This window comes from Canis lupus, chromosome 21, assembly GCF_011100685.1.
Source record: "Canis lupus familiaris isolate Mischka breed German Shepherd chromosome 21, alternate assembly UU_Cfam_GSD_1.0, whole genome shotgun sequence".
In the NCBI taxonomy this organism is placed as follows: domain Eukaryota; kingdom Metazoa; phylum Chordata; class Mammalia; order Carnivora; family Canidae; genus Canis; species Canis lupus.
This window is the reverse complement of record NC_049242.1, coordinates 34,865,244-34,884,305: the sequence shown is the minus strand read 5'-3', so window position 1 is coordinate 34,884,305 and position 19,062 is coordinate 34,865,244.

The following is a 19,062-nucleotide window of genomic DNA, read 5'->3' as shown; positions in this document are numbered from 1 at the left end:
AAGGAGATGGCCTTGCATCTCCTCTCACGTTCCTTTATTTCCAGATGATTCTCACATGTCATCTGAATTCTATCCACAGAGGAGACGCTTACTTAAGCTTCAGGTTAAATAATTCAGCAGCTGGCACATGGTCAGCCCTCAGTAAATGTCCCAGAGTAATTTAAGGGATGCCTTAGGCATCTGGACTTTCTCATCATATCTGTGTCTATCCCCGTAATTTCCTAACACTCGATGAGCCATGTGAGCCGTCATAAAGCCTGTGGTTTATGAAAAAGATTTCAGGGCTCAAATCCCAACCAGGGGCATGAAATCCCTGAGAGGAAGAGTCCAGAATGTCATTGAAGCTGACAAAGAGACAGCATAAAAGAAAACAGGACCAAACTCACTCATGAATATAGATGTGAAAATTCTAGACAAAATGCTAGCAAATTGAATTCAACAGTATATTAAAAGAATAATTTACCACAACCAAGTAGGGCTTACCCAAAGAATGCAAAGCTGTTTTAATATTAGTAAATCTGTTTATAGAACACATCAATGGGTCAGATAATAGAAACCATATGATTATTTTGCTAGAAGCAGGAAGATCCTTTATGAAAATTCAACATCTATTCCTAAAGGGGACATTCCCTAAAATACCAGGAATAGATGGGACAAGTAGACCTTCGCGGCAGGGGGTGGTTAGTGGGACAGCACTCCACATCTGGACCCTTTCCCTATGTTTGGGAAATTCCTCACTTTCTGAGCTTTGGTGAGAGACAGAGCTACCTCCAACTGTAGAATTGGAGAAAATACCAGATGCTCAGTGTTGCGAGTACTGGCCCCACCCCAGCAGCAACAGTGAGGCACTTGGCCTACATGGTGGAGTGAAGAAAAGAGGCAGCAGAGAATATTTTTCTTTTTTAATTCAGATTTATTGGATGTAGAGAATTTTTTTATGGGGTTCCAGTAATAACAGCAACATGGGTTTGCAGGGATGGTAGGGACAACAGTGCAGTAGCTTCATCCAGGCTCCAGGGGCCAGTCATGCTGGTGTTTCCAACTGTGGCATTTCTCCCCACCCCCCACCCCCACCTCCTCCACTCTCTTCCGTGTCCTCTGGGCCACAGCCCCAGCTGCCCAGGCTCCATCTGTTCTTGAACTTCCAGTGATTCTCTGAGCTATTCAGGATCCTGTCGAAACTTCTTCTCCACTACAATCATCCAGCGTCAGTGTCTGTTATGGGCAGCTAAGAAAGCTTAATGATACAGAAGGCTGTTTCCTTAACATTACAAAGAATATGTCTCCTGTTTTCAAACTTGCTGCCAAAATAATGCATAAATCTATTAAAACAAAGAGTAGGGGCCCCTGGATGGCTCAGTCGGTTTAAGTCTGCCTTCGGCTCAGGTCATGATCCCAGAGTCCTGGGATGGAACCCCACATAGGGCTCCCTGCTCAGCTGGGAGGCTGCTTCTCCCTCTGCCTCTGCCTGCTGCTCCCCCTGCTGTTCTTTCTCTCTCTCTCTCTCTCTGTCAAATAAAATCTTTAAAAAAAAAAAAAAAACAGTAAAATGGGGTGCCTAGGTGGTTCAGTCTATTACGCATCCCACTCTATTTCAGCCCAGATCATAATGATCTCAGGGTCTTGAGATGAAGCCCCATTTAGGGCTCTGCACTCAGCAGGGGTTCTACTTCTCTCCTTCTCCCTCTGACCCTCCCCCTACTTTCTCTCTCTTTCTTAAAATAAATAAATCTTTTTAAAAAAAGAGTAAAAAAAAAAAGATTATAGCCAATACAATTAATTTTTTGCCTATGTATCCATGTCTTTTTTAAAGGTCAGATTTTTTTTTTGAGGTCCTATTTGCAAATGCTAAAATCTACCCCTTTGAAATGTACAATTTGATGAGTTTTAGCAAACCTGTATAGTTATTTAAGCACCACAACATTCAATATATAAACTATTTCCATCACCCCAAAAAGTTCCCATAAGCTCCCTTAGAGTTCATTCTCTCCCTAACCCTAACCCTGGTAACCATTCTGATTTGTCCCTGTAGTTTGGCCCTTTCTAGAATGTCATATAATAAAATCACACAGTAGACTTTGGTGGCCGGCTTCTTTCACTTAGCGTACTGCTTTTGTGATCCATGCATGTGGCGGCATGAGGAGTATTCCATTGTATATATGTGCTAGAATCTGTTTATCAATTCAATGAATGATATATATCAGGTTATTTTCAGTTTCAGACTATCATGCATAAATCTTCTATGAACACTTATGCAAAAATTTTTTGTATAAACATATGTTTATTTTTATGGGGTAAATATCTAAGAGTAGGAATGCTGGGTCAAATTAAGTAAATATTTAACTTCAGAGAAACTATTAAGCTGTTTTCCAAAGCGCTATACTGTTTTGCATTCCCACCAACACTACATGAGAGTTATAATTGCTCTGTGTTCTATCTGCACTAGCACTTGACATTATCAATCTTTTCATTTTAGCTGACAAGTAAATGTAGTATCTTGGTTTGGTTCTAATTTTTATTTCTCTAACAATGGAGAAAGTTGAGCATCTTTTCGTGCGTCTATATCTATATGCCACCAAAATATCTTTTTCGGTGAAGAGTCCATTCAAACTGTTCATCTATTTATTTTTTGTATAGCTATTTATCTTATTATAATTGAGCTATGAGGGTTCTTTATATATTCTGAATACAAGTTCTCTATCAGATTTGTGTTTTGCAAATATTATCTCCCAGTCTGTGGCTTGTCTTTTCATTTTCTGAAGAGTGGCTTGCAAAAAGCCTAAGTTTTTATAAAGTCTAATTTAGCAATTTTTCTCTTATGATTCATGCTTTTCGTGTCCTAAAAAATCATTGCCTAACCCAAAGACACAAAGATTATTTTTCCTATGCTTTCTTCTAAAAGTTTTATAGTTTTAGCTCTTACATTTGAGTCTATGATTCATATTAAGTTAGCTTTTATAGAGATGAGTGAGAAAAGAGTCAATGTTCATTTTTTGCATATGAATGCAAACATTTTCCACTATTATAACATTGTCCTAGAAGTTCTGGTTGGCATAATAAGATACCAAACATTAGTATGAGGTAAGATTATTGGAAAGGAGGAGAAAAAAATCATTATTTACAGTCAGTATGATTTAATACCCCCCAAAATTCAAGAGAATCTATTGAAAACACATAGAATTAATAAGAATTCAATAAGATAACTCACTGCAGAATAAACATGCAAAAATCAATAACTTTTCTATATAACAACAGTAATCATTTAAAGGTTATAATATAAAAATAAAGAATCCTGTGCATAATAGCAACAAAAGACATACATGCCTACAAATACTTATCACAAAGAAAGTGCAGGGCCTATAGAATGAAACTCAGAAAGCTTTATCGAGGGCATGAAAAAAGATAACTAAATATAGATGTGTCAATCTCTTAGATGGAAAAACTCAATAGTATAAAGATGTTCATTCTTCCAAAGGAATTTATAATATTGAAAGATTTGGGGAACAGGAAAAAATTATTCTAAAATTTATCTGGAGGAGGAGGAGTAGCTGGAAAAAAAAATGTGTTGAAGCATATCGAGGAGGACCTGCCCTACCTGGTAGGAGGATATTTTATAAAGATATCATAAGTAAAAGATTGTGTTAAGGGCTCCAAATCAAATAAGTGATATGTGCTAGAACAGGATAAATGAGTCTAAACAGAACCTGACATGTATTAAAACTTCATGTATGATAATATCATTTATCAGCTGGGATCACGATATGTTGCAGGGTAGCAAGAATGGGAAAAAAAGAGATGAGTTCTAAGAGGCTCTGGGAATAATTCAAGAGACATGTGATGGCAGGGGAGTTTGCTGGGTTGCTAAGCCAGAGCTGCAAGTTGTCAGGCAAGTAGGAGCCTCTCTGGGCAGCAGGGCATTGCAGGCTGGTGGGCTGGTGTTCAGAGGGAGTTGGCCACCTCCCGCGCCCTCTAGTGACAAAGTTTGACATCATGTGGGCTGGCAAAAGGCCCCTAGCCACTTCTATGGATCAGGCAATGAAAAGTAAAATTTGGTCTGAGAGGTAATATATTGATAACCAACAGAATGTAAGTGCCAAACCACATTTTTCAAATACCACCAGGGTCTCAGCTCTGGACACAGGTGCTAACATCCCAATGGCCAAAACAAATCACCTAACCAAGTCCAATATCAATGAGGAGAGTGGGGAGAGAAGGGGAGGGGAGTGAACACTCAGTAAATAATAATAGCAGTAATCCAAATGATCACAGAGATAGTATACTAGTAGGATGTCCTGATGGATTGAAAGGATAGATAAAGAAATGGGATGGTTTTTAGAGTTTCAGAGATAGGAGCAGTCGGTGGCTGATGATATTAGTATAATTAGTATAGTTTTCAGTGACTCCCCTCCTGAACACAGGATCTTTGTTTTAAAGGATTGTTTGAGTCACAAGAAGTCAATTTAAAAAAATGTCTTCTATTTGCAGCTGGGTTTTGTTTTGTTTAATATTGTATTCATTTATTTGAGAGAAAGAGAAAAAGAGCAGGGGGAGGAGCAGAAGAGCTATTTATGAATGTAGGAAGGACCAGAAGATGAACAGGTTTGCTGGGTAAAATCAAGAGTTTTGTTTGAGATTCATTAAATATTGACATCTAAGAGGAAATATCAAATGGGAGTCTAGAACTCAAGAGTAAGATTACTTTGAAAGATCTATGCATGATAATCATCAGCTTCTAGAAAGTGCTTTATGCTGTGGATGTGCTCGAGGTCACCTGGGGAAAGAGTGTAGCTGGAGAAGAGGAGCTGTTCAGGAATGGAGCTCTAGGCACAGGAAAGGAGAAAGATTCTGCAGGGGGACTGAAAGGGTGTTGCTGGCATTGTGAAAGAAAACCGGGAGGGTATGGTGTCATAGGAGCCAAGAAACAAAGGTGTTTGAAGAAGGTGCCAAATGTTACCAGGGATTTGAATGAGATGGAGACTGTTGGTGACCTTGACATGAGCTGTTTAGGAGACCAACTCTATGAAGAAGCACTGTGCTAGGTGCTAGAGATAAAAAGATGAATAAGATCCATTTCTTGCCCTTTAGGAAATCATAGCCTGGTGGGAAAGGCAGACATGCAAATAAATCATTGCAATACAGTGTGAGAAATCTTATAATAGAATAACATTTTCTTACATGTGTTCCACTGAACACTATTTGAGGGAGATGTTAATCAGTCTCTAAAACCAGAGTGTTCCAAGACCAAATAAGCTTGGGAAACCCTGCAGACTGCACGCCACCTCGGGCTGCAGCGCCAACTGCAGGCCTCTTAGCGTTATGTTCGGGGCTTAGGTAACCAATGTGTTGCACTTCAGGGTCCTCTCTACATACCCAGGTCTTATCTGGCACCCCAAGAATTAAGGGGAAACCATGCCAGCTCCACAGTAGAAACAGCTACCAGGGGCAGGGAAACAGACCAAAGAGGAGCAGCTTCCGGCAGGGAGCTGAGCACAGAGTTGCTCCCCGCAGGAAGGCTGAAGCAGGATTTCCCTGCAATGTGCTCTGGGTCCTGTGGCTGAGCAGCAGGGAGATGGGAACAAAGGTCTCAGGGCCTCCAGGGGCCTTGTCCCACAGGACCCGGTGCCTGAGACCTCCCAGCTGAGACGGTGGACCTGCAAACCCGAGGCAACCACTCACATGTTGCAGCTATGTTGAGAGGTCTGGCTTCCGATTAATTTGACAATTTCCCTAGAGGTAGAAAAATTAGAGAAAATTAAATCACCAGCCAGCTCCTCAGCACTTTTCCCTTGACGACTAAAGCAATGGAGACATCAGAAACACTACTAATACTTTGTTGCACAAAATGAGTGCTGCTGAGCAAGAATCAACTCACTAGTCCATGGTTCTGGGATTCCCAGGTGCTTTCTGAAGTGCCCTATCTTGGGCAGGTAGGTAGAGAGGCAGAGGGGCTCTCACTCCTAAGTACTGGTGGGGACCAAGAGGAGACCCTGACCTAGCAGAGTAGGTGCATGACAAAGAGGAGCCTGTGGGAGGTTGGAAGGTACGGGTCGTGATGTTCAGAGGACATGACAAACTTGGGCATGGTGGGAGCAGGTGCCAGTGCCTGGTGGGTGTGGTAACAGGAGTCCAGATGGCAGAGGGTATCCAGTAATATGGTTCTGAGTGATGGCTCAGTCACAGCAATGTGTTTGTTTTTTCTCAGCAACTCAACCTTGAGAAAATTGTCAAGTAACCCCTTGTCCCATTTAGGATAGGAGAACCCAGGTCTGCCCTTACAGCTTCACTAGTTCTAGTTATGGAGACTGAGGACCACCAGGCATAGGAGCTAACATACCTTGGATATAAGGGGACCACCAGGGCCATATCCCACCTCCTCATTGCTCTTCTTGAATTTTCAGTGACCCCCTCCTGAACACAGGATCTTTGTAAAGGATTGTTTAAGTCACAAGAAGCCAAGTAAAAAAAAGAGTCTTCTATTTGCAGCTGGGTTTTGTTTTGTTTTGTTTAATATTTTATTTATTTGAGAGAAAGAAAAAGAGCTAGGGGAGGAGCAGAGGGAGAGGGAGAAACAGACTCTCCACTGAGCAGAGAGCCTGACACAGGGTTCAATTCCAGGACCCCAGGTTCATGACCTGAGCTGAAAGCAGACATTTAACCCCAACTGAGCCACACATGTGCCCCTGGAGCTGTTTCTGTTGCAAAGAACCAAATGCCATTCTGGCTTGAGAACAGAGTTGCAGTTTATTGCAGTGGCACAGAAGGACATTAGACTAAAGGGACAGGAAGGATAGGAAGCATAGTCAGACCCCACAGGGCCCAGACCTGAGGACAACTCAGTCTCTCTCTGGCCACATGGTCTCTCTAATTCTGTTTCCACTCAATTCTTCACTTGATCAACTCTCTTCCTCTGCTTAAACACACTGTGCATGCCCCTACCTCCATGTGTATCAATCCGCCATCAATCCTGATTCTAGATCACTTTTAGTTTAAACAGCCCTCCATCAATTGGCCACAGTTCCTGCGCAATCTCATCCAAATTCTCTGGAAGTCAATGAGTCACTGGCTAGTCATTGGGTCATTACTCAATAGATAGCCACCAGAAAATAGATCAGCTATTCACCAACTATTGCCAAGGAGGGTGGAGCCACATGATACTTGCATTGTCCCTTCCAGGGGTGTGGGCAGGGTAGATATTGAAGCCCCAATGTGCAGAATTATATAGATGATTACCAGAAATGCAGACTTAAAAGAATATACAGCAAAGCAAGTGTGGTAGCTGAATAATGCCCCGCCCCCAAAGATATCCATATCCTTATCCCTGGAATCTGTGATTATTACCTTATATAGCAAAAGGGACTTTGTGGTTGTGATTAAGAATCTTGAGATGGGAAGGTTGTGCCGGGTTATCCAGCTGAGCCCAATGTCATCACAGAGTCCTTATAAAAGGGATGCAAGTGGGTCAAAGACACAGTAGGAGGAGATGTAATGTTGGAAATGAGAGATTGGAGTGATTCAAGCTAAAAAAGGTGGAATGGGGCATCTGGGTAGCTCAGTGGTTGAGTGTCTGCCTTTGGTTCAGGTCGTTTACCCTGGGGTCCTGGGATCCAATCCCTCATCTGGCTCCCTGCAGAGAGCCTGCCTCTCCCTCCGCCTGTGTCTCTGCCTCTCTCTCTCTCTGTGTCTCTCGTGAATAAAGAAATAAAATATTTAAGAAATAAATAAAATAGAATAAATTAAAAAGGTGGGAAAATAAATTCTCTACTGAAACCTCCAGAAAGAATACATCCCTCTTGATATTTTGAGACTTCTAACTTCCAAAACTGTAAGAGAGTACATTTGTGCTGTTTTGAGCCACTAAATGTGTGTGAATTAGTTAGAGCAGCCCCCGAAAATGAATACAGCCAGGAAGCCTGGGATGTTCTCATCCTTACTCTGCACGCACTCTAGGACCAGGTCTTCTGGTAGAGAATCAGAACCATAGCCCACGACCATCCAGGATGTAACTTGAGTTCAAACAAACCCTACTCCATTGTGTATATCTTGAGTTTACTCTTTCCAAAAGTGAAGGTTCGGCTGATTTGGTTCATCACTATCCAATATGCAGTATCAGATACTGCGATATTCAATATTCCTATTGAACAGAGAGAGACTCACACTAATGGAGCACTCCTGGGGAGGTCTCACGCGGGTACCCCTTAGTGAGGGTGGGGCTTCTCTCTTGTCCAATCAACCGTGTCCAGGGCAGCAAGACGGCTGTCAATCAGCTCAGTCAGGACAATGTTTCTGAGGAAAGAATGAGTCTGGGCTACTTGTGAGAGTCACTTGAGGACACCTCCCAGAGCCAGCAGGCTTTAACAGAGAGAAGTTTAGAAAGCAATCTTGAGGTTTGAAGAGAAGAAAGGCCCTTTCTGACCTCTTTATACCAACTTTAATGCTGTAGCTTGAATTGTCAGAGCTTTAGAGCTACAGACCCGGGGTTCCTTTCTTTGGGGTCCTTTGATCCCAGCCCACTGTCTCCTACCGGCAGCTCTGAAGGCAGTCCTCCTCCACAGGTCAAAGGGGACCGTTTCTCCTGCATCCCCACCTTGCCCTTGGCCCTGCAGATTGGTTTGAAGGAGGGCACAGGCCCACTGCTTGCCCAGAAGCAGTATTTTTAGGAGTTTAAAGAAAAGAAAAGAGAAAAAAAAATCTGTTGAGGCCAATTTCAGGTTCTAGGCATGAAAAGAGAGGCAGTGCTTGAGCTTCTGGAAATCAGGATGGCTTAAGAAGTCAAAGACATTTGAATTACTGCCTTTGGGAATGGAAGAAACCCAAACAATTAGAAGTGTAAATGCACAGGATTCACGGCTTGATAGGTGTTGATATATCCCTCAAACCAGGTCTCCAGGCCCACTGGAGCCTGACCTCATTTAAAATTGCTGGGAAAATGCATGTAATAAGCTCAGTCTGAAGATGAAGACAATACAGTTTGGATCAGCCTCTTTCATATAGGGTTTGTTTTACTTATTGCTATTATTTTTCAGTTATTTATATAATATGCTACCTTTTTATTTTAAACAGTTGGGCATCTCAGACCAGACTGTCTAGAAATAAACTGCTGTTTTCCTATGATGTTTGTTAAAAGGCGAGGATTTTGTTTTTACTCATTATTATTTCTTTTTATGTACTGTCAATGACTTGTCTCAAAATTGTTCCATCACCTTTCTTAACCTGAATCCTCAATTAGGTTTCCCAGTCACTATCATTAAATGAAAACCTTTAAAGTGTTTTCATTTAACTTTTATTTGAAAGGATCATACATCTCTCTTATGATTCCTTTAATAAAGACTAAATAACTAAGACACATATATACTTTTAACAGGCACATTTGTATAATAGATATATCTACCTAAGAAGGCAAAGTTTATACGCCATATCCTAGCTTTTTGTCAGGAAAAAAAAAAAAAAAAAAAAAGATAATATGGTCTCTAGCCCCAGAATATGCAACCTCCCACAGGGGGTCTCTTGGGTCAAGGTCATGTCTAAATTCATCTCACTTCCACCCAGCTGCATGGGCCATGGCCTCGCTCCTGAAGGGTCTGACTTCCTCATGCCCAAGGCCCATTAGGAAGATTTTGGCAGCTGACCTGGGTGTCCACCCCTTTGTTAGGCCTGGATATGTTACACCCACAGACACAGGGCCTGGAGAACCGGGGACCATTCCTAGGTCACCTTGGGCCTTCACCACCTCCCAGAGGTTTTGCTGGGACCTCAAATTATCTGTTTTAAGGAGCTAATCACAGTTTTGTTTGAAGATTTTATTTTTAGGTAATCTCTACACCCAATGTGAGGCTTGAACTCACAACCCTGAGATCAAGAGTCATCTGCACCACTGGACTAAACCAGCCAGGCACCCCAGCTAATCACAGTTTAAATCGTGCGCACTTGCCTGCCTCCCCAAGTGTATCTGCTTCAGAAAACAAAAGAATTAGAGCACTAATGGTAAGCAGTGTAAGAGGGGACAGAGGGCAGAGAGCCCTGCCTGTTTCCCCTTAAATAAGAAGACACCTGGTCCTGCTCCAGTGGGCACCAGGGACTGGCAGTTCAGTGTCTGAAGGACCTGTTGCCTTTAGGCACCTTCTAGCAGAGGGCTCCAGAAGCTCTGCAGTCAGCTGGGGTCTCAGGGCCCTGTTCTACCTCCACAGTTATAGCAGTCCTCGAGCTCTATGTGCTATTTTTAAAATTCGAAAGCTCCTCATGGAATCTGCACATGCTTTTCTCAGAAACCTCCTCTCCAAACTAAATGAAGCTACAAGCTTCAATTTATATCAACTCAATATTTATACCAACTATGATGATCTCTTATGGATCAGAAGCTCTGATTGGCAGACACATATGGTTTTGATGAATAAAGCTGTGAAAACAAATTTATTATTATCTGCAAGGGAAGAGTATATGGTAGATAAGACTTTCCAAAGCATGGAGTCTGAAAGGGATAATGACACAAAAGGCATCCACAGTGATGAAAGTTAGGAGTGCTGAAATAAAAACATCAGGGGCAGGGGCGATAGCTCAGGAAGGGCTGTTGGATTGGATTCAATCTGTTAAAGTGAAAAGCCAGGCATCGTACTAGAAATAGTATAGGATACAGAAGAGAGCTCTGGGTCATTGCCTCCAATGTGACCTTGACAAGTTCCATCCCTCACTGGGTCTGTTTTCACACTTGGGCAATGATGAGGATGGACTCACCTGATTCCCCCTTCCCCAGCCAGGGCTCAGTGAGGAGAAGGGGGACTTGAGGATACGATGGCATTTCATGGCGGTGTGACCTTAAGCGAACTGCTATACCTCTCTGAGCCTCAAGTTCCCATTAACACTAGTACCTACCTCTCAATATTTTATGAAGTCTCTAGGATTATTTCAGCTATGGATTTTACTGCTGTTTCTGACCTCTTTTGAACTCTGGCCCCTGGCTTAAATTTAGGGTTGTGGCACAGATAGTCAGCTCTGGGATTCCTTGCTGAGCCCCAAGACTCATTGCTTACAGGGGTCCTATGTCTGCCTCCATCCCTCTCTTCCCTGCCTTTTCCCGAGGCTGCTCCCACTTTGCTATCAGCTCTCCCATCTCAGCCTCTCTTTCGCTCTTTGCTTTTCAGCCTGACTGCTACTGAAGCCTGATGACATGAGTCCTAGCGGAAGAAATCAGCAACCCCTAACCAGATGTGTCTCAGCTTTGCTGTGGATGGCAGGGCTAATCCGTCCCCACAGAAGCAAACACACTCTGCCATCTGAGCCATGCCAAAGGCAATGTTTCAACAGTACTGGAGTTAGAAGTTTTCTGAATTCAAGATAAAGGAAGAATTCAAGTACCCTGTAGTAAAACACATGCTTAAGACAGAATTTAGCTACTACAGTTTCCTGGGAATGGGTGGAGGGAAGAGCTGGCCCATCTCTGTTTAAAGAAATGGAAACCATAAAGGGATCCAGGGGGAAAAAAAAGAGAGAGAGAAAGAGAGAAAAAATCTTCAAGTGAGAAAGTGAAATTACCATATTAAGAGCCTCTATTAAGTTAAATCTCTTACTTAAAGACTGAAAGCCTTGGTGCCTGTGGGATTGGGCTCTGGTTGAGGGTGGGGAGGGGGTAAAGTGAAAAATGATTCAGAAAATCAAAAATGATTCAGTTGTGGTTAATGGTGCCTTTGGAGAGGGGACAAGTGTAGGGCCAAGGGTGGGGGGAGAAGCAGTTTCAGAGCGTAGTAGGCAGCCACAGAGACCTCCAATGATCCCCTGCCCCTTCCTATTCACACCACAGTGTAACTCTAGCCCCCACCTCTTGAGTCCGTTGCTAAGGAAGAGGGATGGGAATCACTTCTGATACTGGGTCACAAAGACTCTGGCTTCCATCTCGTTCACCCTCATTGCTCTCTCGCTTGCTCACTGTGAAGGAAGCCAACTGCCATATGGCGAACGGTCCTATGGAGAAGCCCCTGTGGCAAGGAAGTGAGGGTGGCTTCTGGCCAGCAGCCAGCTGATAACCCTCTGTCCATCAGGCTTCTAGGGAACTGAATCCTGCCAACAGCATGGGAGTGGGCTTGGAAGCCAATCCTCCTAGCCCAGCCCAGGAGAGCCCTCAGACGAGACTGCATCCTTGGCTACAGGGGGGGTTGGGGGACGAAAAGAGCATTGAGTCACAGGCTTTACACACTCTATCTTGAAACTTGAACGCATTCTGCGAGGTAGATATTGGCTCCTCCATTGTGTAGGTGAGGAAACCGAGAGTCCAAAAGGCTAAAACTTGCCAAGTGTCAGATGACTAGCAAATAGAAGAACGGGGGTTAGAACCCAAGACTGACTAGTACCAAAGCACACACACTCTGGTCATTCCACAAATATACCATGTGTATTTTCTGTGTTTCCAAGGGAACTTAGAAATACAAATGGAGGGATCCCTGGGTGGCGCAGCGGTTTGGCGCCTGCCTTTGGCCCAGGGCACGATCCTGGAGACCTGGGATCAAATCCCACATCGGGCTCCCGGTGCATGGAGCCTGCTTCTCCCTCTGCCTATGTCTCTGCCTCTCTCTCTCTCTCTGTGTGTGTGACTATCATAAATAAATAAAAAATTTTAAAAAAAAGAAATACAAATAGACAGTTGTCTAATTATCCCACCAATAAGCACACAGAGACAGCAAGAGCTAGGAGTAACATGGCAAGGCCAAGCCTTCCCTGGAAAGGGAACATACTTCACAGTAGCATGAGAAACTACATACCCTTGCATCAGAATTCTCCATGTGCAAAGTAGCCCTGTTTCTTTAATTTCTTTAAAAATTTAGGAAAATGGGAAACCATTTCCCTAAATTTTTGAGCCAATGTGTGGCTCATTGGTAGAGCGTCTGCCCTGGGCTCAGGTCATGATCCCAGGCTCCTGGGAACGAGTCCCATATTGGGCTCCCTGCAGGGAGTCTGCTTCTCCCTCTGCTTATGGCTCTGCCTCTCTCTGTGTGTCTCTCATGAATAAATAAAATCTTTAAAAAAAAATTAGAAAAATGGCTGAATCCAATGCCACTATGGGCCAAGTGCCACTTCTAAGAACTGTACATGTGTTCACTCACTTAGACAATCCTGTACAGAGGGTACTCTTACAGTCATCCAGTGTACAGATGGAGAAACTGAGGCAAGAAGCAGTTACATAATTTGCTCCAAGTCACTCAGCTGTAAGGGATAGCCAAAATTTAAACTCAAGTGGCCTGGCTCCAGAGTTTCATAAAGGTCTCCAGCAGAGTCTCTTTGTGTCCCAGGTTGCCACATTACCTGGGCTCCCAATATGGCTTTGGGTTCAGCTGACCTGAGTTCTAAGCCCCCAGCTTCTGAATTTAAGCAGCTACCAAGACCCTCACCTCAGACTCAATCCCTGGCTTCCAGTTCCCAGCAATCCCCTCCTGCTCTAATTCCATCCGTCCTGGCTCCTGAGCTCCCTTCACGCTGGGCAATACCTGCTTCCTGGCCCAGCTTGCAACCCACTACCTGCCAACCTGAGCCTCGCCCATTGCTATGCTGCCCCAAGGACAAGACCAGCCCCTGGGACGAACCCTGTGCCCAGAAAGCACATCACTCAACAAGCCAGGGGCGAGCCTGTTAGAGTAAAAAATGGCCTGAATTCTAAGGGTATTATCTGAAGACAGGTTGTTTCCAGGAAAGGCAAATGGCCATACAGAGGCAGGAAGAGCACTACTGTGTGGATAAAAAGATGACATATGTAAATAAACCCACGGAGCCGAGAACCTAGATTAAAGTTACAGACAGATATGGCAGGCAAGATAATAGAGGCTGTTATAGACCTCTAGGGCACGATGAAAAAGCAAATCTGCCCATGTTTATGCAGATAACAGAGGCTGTTAAAGAAGCCATAACATTGATCATATAGGATCTCAATAGCCCCGCAATGGACTAAAAGAATTGTCGGGTGGTAGGGAGGAGGGGCCGTGGAGCCAGCAGGGATCCCAGGCTCTCCTCCAGGAGACTTTGTTGAGCAACCAGAAAGATCATGGGCTATTTGGGGCGGCCATCCAAAAAGCTGAAAGCAATGAGGGATGAAGAGATGGGGCAAAAATGCTAAAAGCAGCATTTTCAAATAAGTCTCATTTCAGTTTAGTCTTCCCATCTGTGGCGATTTTAAAAATATAGCTCCCAAATTGCCTATAGCATCTGGGGAGCAGGGTCTGTGGGCAGACACCTGCTCACCAGTGAGACTTTGGAATAGCATTTCCGGATGAGGTCCTTGTGGTTTCGAGATTAATCTGGAAAGGCGGTAGACTTATGGCATCCCAGAAAAGCCCAGCTGGGAGGTCCTTAGAGATGACTTAAGCTGCTCCCAGGGGGTGACTGACACACTCCCAAGCCACGCAACTGGTCCACGAGCAGCAGAGGGCTGGAGCTCCACATCCCTAAGTCCCTGCTCTGGGCTGAGTCTGCTCTGGGAGATTGTGAAAGGAAGGTGCTTGGTAGTATCTCCTTGAAGGAAGTGTAGCAGAAGAGGGCGAAATGGGAGGACATGAACAAAGGCAGACAAATTCAGATTTGACTGCTCTTTAGGAAAAAAATTCTTTAAAAAAAAAAGATATTATTTATTTATTTATTTATTTGACAGAGAGAGAGCACAAGTAGGGGAAGTGACAGGCAAGGCAGAGGAAGAAGCAGACTCCCCACTGAGCAAGGAGCCCAACTCAGGGCTCCATCCCAGGACCCTAGGATCATGACCTAAGCCAAAGGCAGATGCTTAACCAACTGAGCCACCTAGGCACCCCTAGAAAAAAAAATCTAATAATTGTTATCTCTCACTAGCTTAGAGAAAGAAGAACAAAGATTGTCCTAACACAATTGCGTAAAGGCAGGACTGGGAAAGAAGATGCAGTTGCTTCCCATAGAGGTCAGTCTCCTGGGTGCAGTTTATCCCACCTGTTGGTCCTGCTTTTGAGGATCCATGAAAGTCAGCAGCCAACACTGTACCTGTTGTAGGTGATGGTTCTAGAGCCTCTTCCCTTCCTCTGTACCCACTATGCCTGCTCTTGCTTCCCTGGTTTCTAGATTCTGCGTCTACTCCCCAGTTTTGACACTCCTGGCTCTTTAGATAGTCCCTTGTGTCCCTCTTCTTGGACCTTGGCATTCTGCTTGACTCTGGGCTCCGCTTCACTGTGACACCCACTGTCCTCCTGATAGATTCTGTGCTCCAACTACAACCCCATGAGGCCCACATGCTGACCAGCTCAGGGTCCTCTCAAGTGACTCTGAATTTAGGCATTCTGTCTTGAACCCTAAGTTCCCACCTGGGGGTGAGGAACGTGGTCGTGATGACTCTCCCTATCCCATCTCTCTGGAATGTGGAGCTGTTGGACAGAAAAGAAGACCCATAGCGCAGGCTGAGGAAAGGGCAGGGCAGCAGGTGCCAAGCTCACCAGCGCTGCTCTGCTGTGCCTGCCTGTGCACAGGTGCATGGGGCAGGGGGCAAGGGGCAGAGGGCCGGTGGGGAGGCTGGAACACCTGTTCAGGGGTTGGGGATGGGCCAGAGAGCAAATGAAGCAACTCCCACAAATGAAGTTTCACTGTTCATTCATTCATTTCATAATGTGAATATATATATGCTGACTTTTCCTACTGTGTGTTAGGCTCTATTTAGGTTCTGGAGATATGGCAATGAAAAAACAGGAAACACTCTGGCCCTCATAGAGCTTACAATTTAGTTTGAAACAAATCATAAATAACTGAATACATTGTATAACATTGGGTGGTGTTAGGATGAAAAATAAATAATATTAAGGAGATGAAAGAGGGACTCTTTTGAATACAGTGGCCAGGAAGGACCCTGTGGACAGATGACATTTAAGCAGAGAGCTGCAAGAAGGAGGGCCCGTGGCCTGCAGGCTGGTGGGGAAGGGCATCCAAGGAAGACGGAACTGCAAATGCAAGGACCCTGAGTGGGGGGAGCATGCCTGACATTTGAACAAACAGTAGGATGGCCGGGGTGTTGGAGCCCGGGGAGCATTGTGAAGTGTGTGGGATGAGCTCAGAAGCAGTGGGAGGTAGATAACCTAGGGTCTCATAGGTCACCGTGAGAGCTTTATTCTCAAGGGATGGGAAGCCAGCCCCGTAGACGTGTCTGAAAATACCTTTGAGGCTTTTCTGGATCCCCAGCTGCAGAGGAAGATGCAGGGTGTGGTGGGGGCACGGAGCTTCCCATAAGAGTTCACATTTGAATGAGGTTTTGAGGACTGACCAGGAGTTTGTCTGGTGGAGAAAAGGAGAGGAATGCACCCCAGACAGAGAGAAGAGTAAGTTCTCAGGGAAGAAGGGCGAAAGAGCAAAGCACGTACCAGGGACAGCTGGCAGTCTACCCGGCTGGGGTTTAGCAGGAGAGGATGTTGGACCAGAATACAAGGCTCAGAAGCAACGGGGGCCAGATGGGAAGGACCTGGCATAAAGCAGCATCTCCAGCTTTGTTAGGAGCACCCCACCTTCTTGGAGAGCCACGTTGGTCCCTAATGAGCTGAAATCACTGTTACCACAGAGTAAACAAGTGCTGCTCTGGAAGGCATATGGCCCATCTCCCCACTCTGCCCCCCCCATCCCACCTCCACTCCCAAACCCAGGCAGCAGCCGCGGGCAGCATCGGAGGTGCCAAAGTGCTGGAGGCTTTCACACAGCTCGTCCTTAATAAGACAAGCTCTTTATTGAATCTGGGGAAATAAGGTGCTTTTAAATGAATTTCTGAACTGCCACTGCCAGAAAGCTAAGGGCAGAGGATGGAGCAAGGTGGTGGGGTGGGTGGGGTGGAGAAGACAAGACAGCCACAAAGAGGTGGCAGTTTGTGAGTTCCCGACCCGGGTCTGCCCGACAAATTCATTCCAACACAGGAGCTTCCTTCTACCCTAAAGACACTGGGTCGAAGAGACTCAGTAATTAAAATCAGAAATGAGAGTTCCCTGATAGGTGACTGGACTCAGGGCCCTAAAAATGATGGAAAGGTGGCCTGCCCCCACCGTGGGGGGAACCCAAAAGTAATTACCAGGATACTTTGCAAATTATTGAATAAGTCACTGGAATTGGCACATTGATTTATAGGAGGCTCAGAGATTTTGAGAGATTTGAGAGAATATTAAGAATCAATCAATATTTTAATTTATCTGGGGGTCCTAGAGAGTTCAGCTCTGCAGAAAACCACTGGGAGGAAATAGTGACCTTTGAAATACAGCTGGCTGGCAGGCAGCTGGGAGGCACCTTGGACAGGAGCCTGTTGGCAGCAGCTGCAGGGAAAGACTTCTCCACTCTGGAATGTTCTCTGTCTTCATGGCATCAGTCAGCCAAGGAGTGGAGGGCCTCAGGGGGAATGTGTTCTGGCAGTGTGGCCGGGAGGCTCTGGGCTGAGCCATGCGGAGCCTGCTCCTCCCAGGACAGAGCCCCATGCAGGAGAGAAGAGCCTGCAGACTTTGTGCCCCTTTCTAGCACACACTGCTGTGAGCTGGAGACATCTTGCAAGAGCCACCTGATGACACAACATCTTTGGGGGAGATCCAGCACCTTCTCCCCTAGGAAGCCAGACTCCCTGGGTCACAGGCCCCTGTGAGCTCCTTTTACAGGGTGAGGGAGGTAGAGCTCTTGTCACCCTAGGCCTGGTGGGGCTAAGGGTGAAGCAGTGACAAGAGCCTGGAAGGACCACCTGATGGCAGCTGTGGCCTTTGGCAAGGAAGGCAGGCAGCCCGTGACACCCTACAAAGAAGGAGTGAGGGAACAGATACCGCAAGTCCACACTCCTCCCTTCCTCAGATCTCTTCCTCATTCCCCATTGGCCAAAGCCACATACTAGCCAGAGGGCAGGGGAGTCCTTTGATTCAGTTGCGGGGGAGAGGGGGTGTTAAGGAAGGAGAGAGAACCAAAGGTATCCAGCCTGGGACTGTCAGATAACTCTGCCAATGACGTCCCAGCTCACCCACCCCATGAGAAGGACAATCCTGGGCAGGCCCAACTGACAGGCCTAACCACTGGGTTTTGGCCCCCAGGTAATGCTTAGTAATGTCTGCAGACAGCTTTGGCTTTACAGTTTGGGGAAGGAGGGAGGATGCCACTAGCATGTAGTGGGTAGAGGCCAGGGATGCTAAGAAACAGGAAAATGCACAGGACAGCGTCCCATAGTGAGGAAGAGGACCCCAGGCTCAGGTCAGGCACTACTACCTTTGCTTGGGCCGGAGAATGTTGCCCTCACTCTTCTGGAAAGATGGCACCACTTCATCTGACCCAGAGCCACTGGCCAGTAAAGTGACCTGCACCCTGCCTTCTCGTGTCCCTTGGGGATGGTGTCATGTGCAAGCAGAAGCCCCCCACACCCCACCTCTTCTCACCAACAGCAGAGGCCCTGGTGTGATCAGCATGGAGCACACTGTCTGACCCGTGGGTCTCCAGAGCCTGGCTTTGCCTCCTCTTGGAGGCCAAACCTCCCTCTCATTCCCCTCGTTTTCAGTTTTAGATTCACACCCTAAAAACATTTGGTAAAAGTGAATCAAGTCTTGCCATCTGTCTCTTCCACTTTTATTATGTTTGTAACAAAAAGAAGAGTCAGGAGGAAATTGAATCCAAACTGCAAATAATGTGCTGCTCTCCTGGCAGCTGAGCCCCTTCTGTGCAAGGCTGCTCCCCACTCCTCCAGGAAAGGGTTGGCCTCCGTAGGTGCAGAATGTGTTCCCATAATGATCTCATGCAGCTCTCTCGGTGGCCCTAGGAAGTAGGGATTGTTGTCCCCACCGGGAGAGGAGACTGAGCTGTCAAGAGGAAATTCATGGTCCAAGGTATACTCCCAACAAGTAGCAAAATGAGATCTTAAACTCCTCACTGGGGCTGTCAACTCCAAGATGTAGACAATGTCGCTTCTTCCTGTTTTGTCCTCATTAACTCATTCCCATTAGGGTTTAAGTACCATATTGAAAACTGTCAGAAAAAAAAAAAAAAGAAAAGAAAACTGTCAGAGTTTAAGTAAGTGTGGTCCTCAAGAGATCCCTATTATTCTCCCTGCCATATCTTAGTTTGTCCCATATCTGGCCC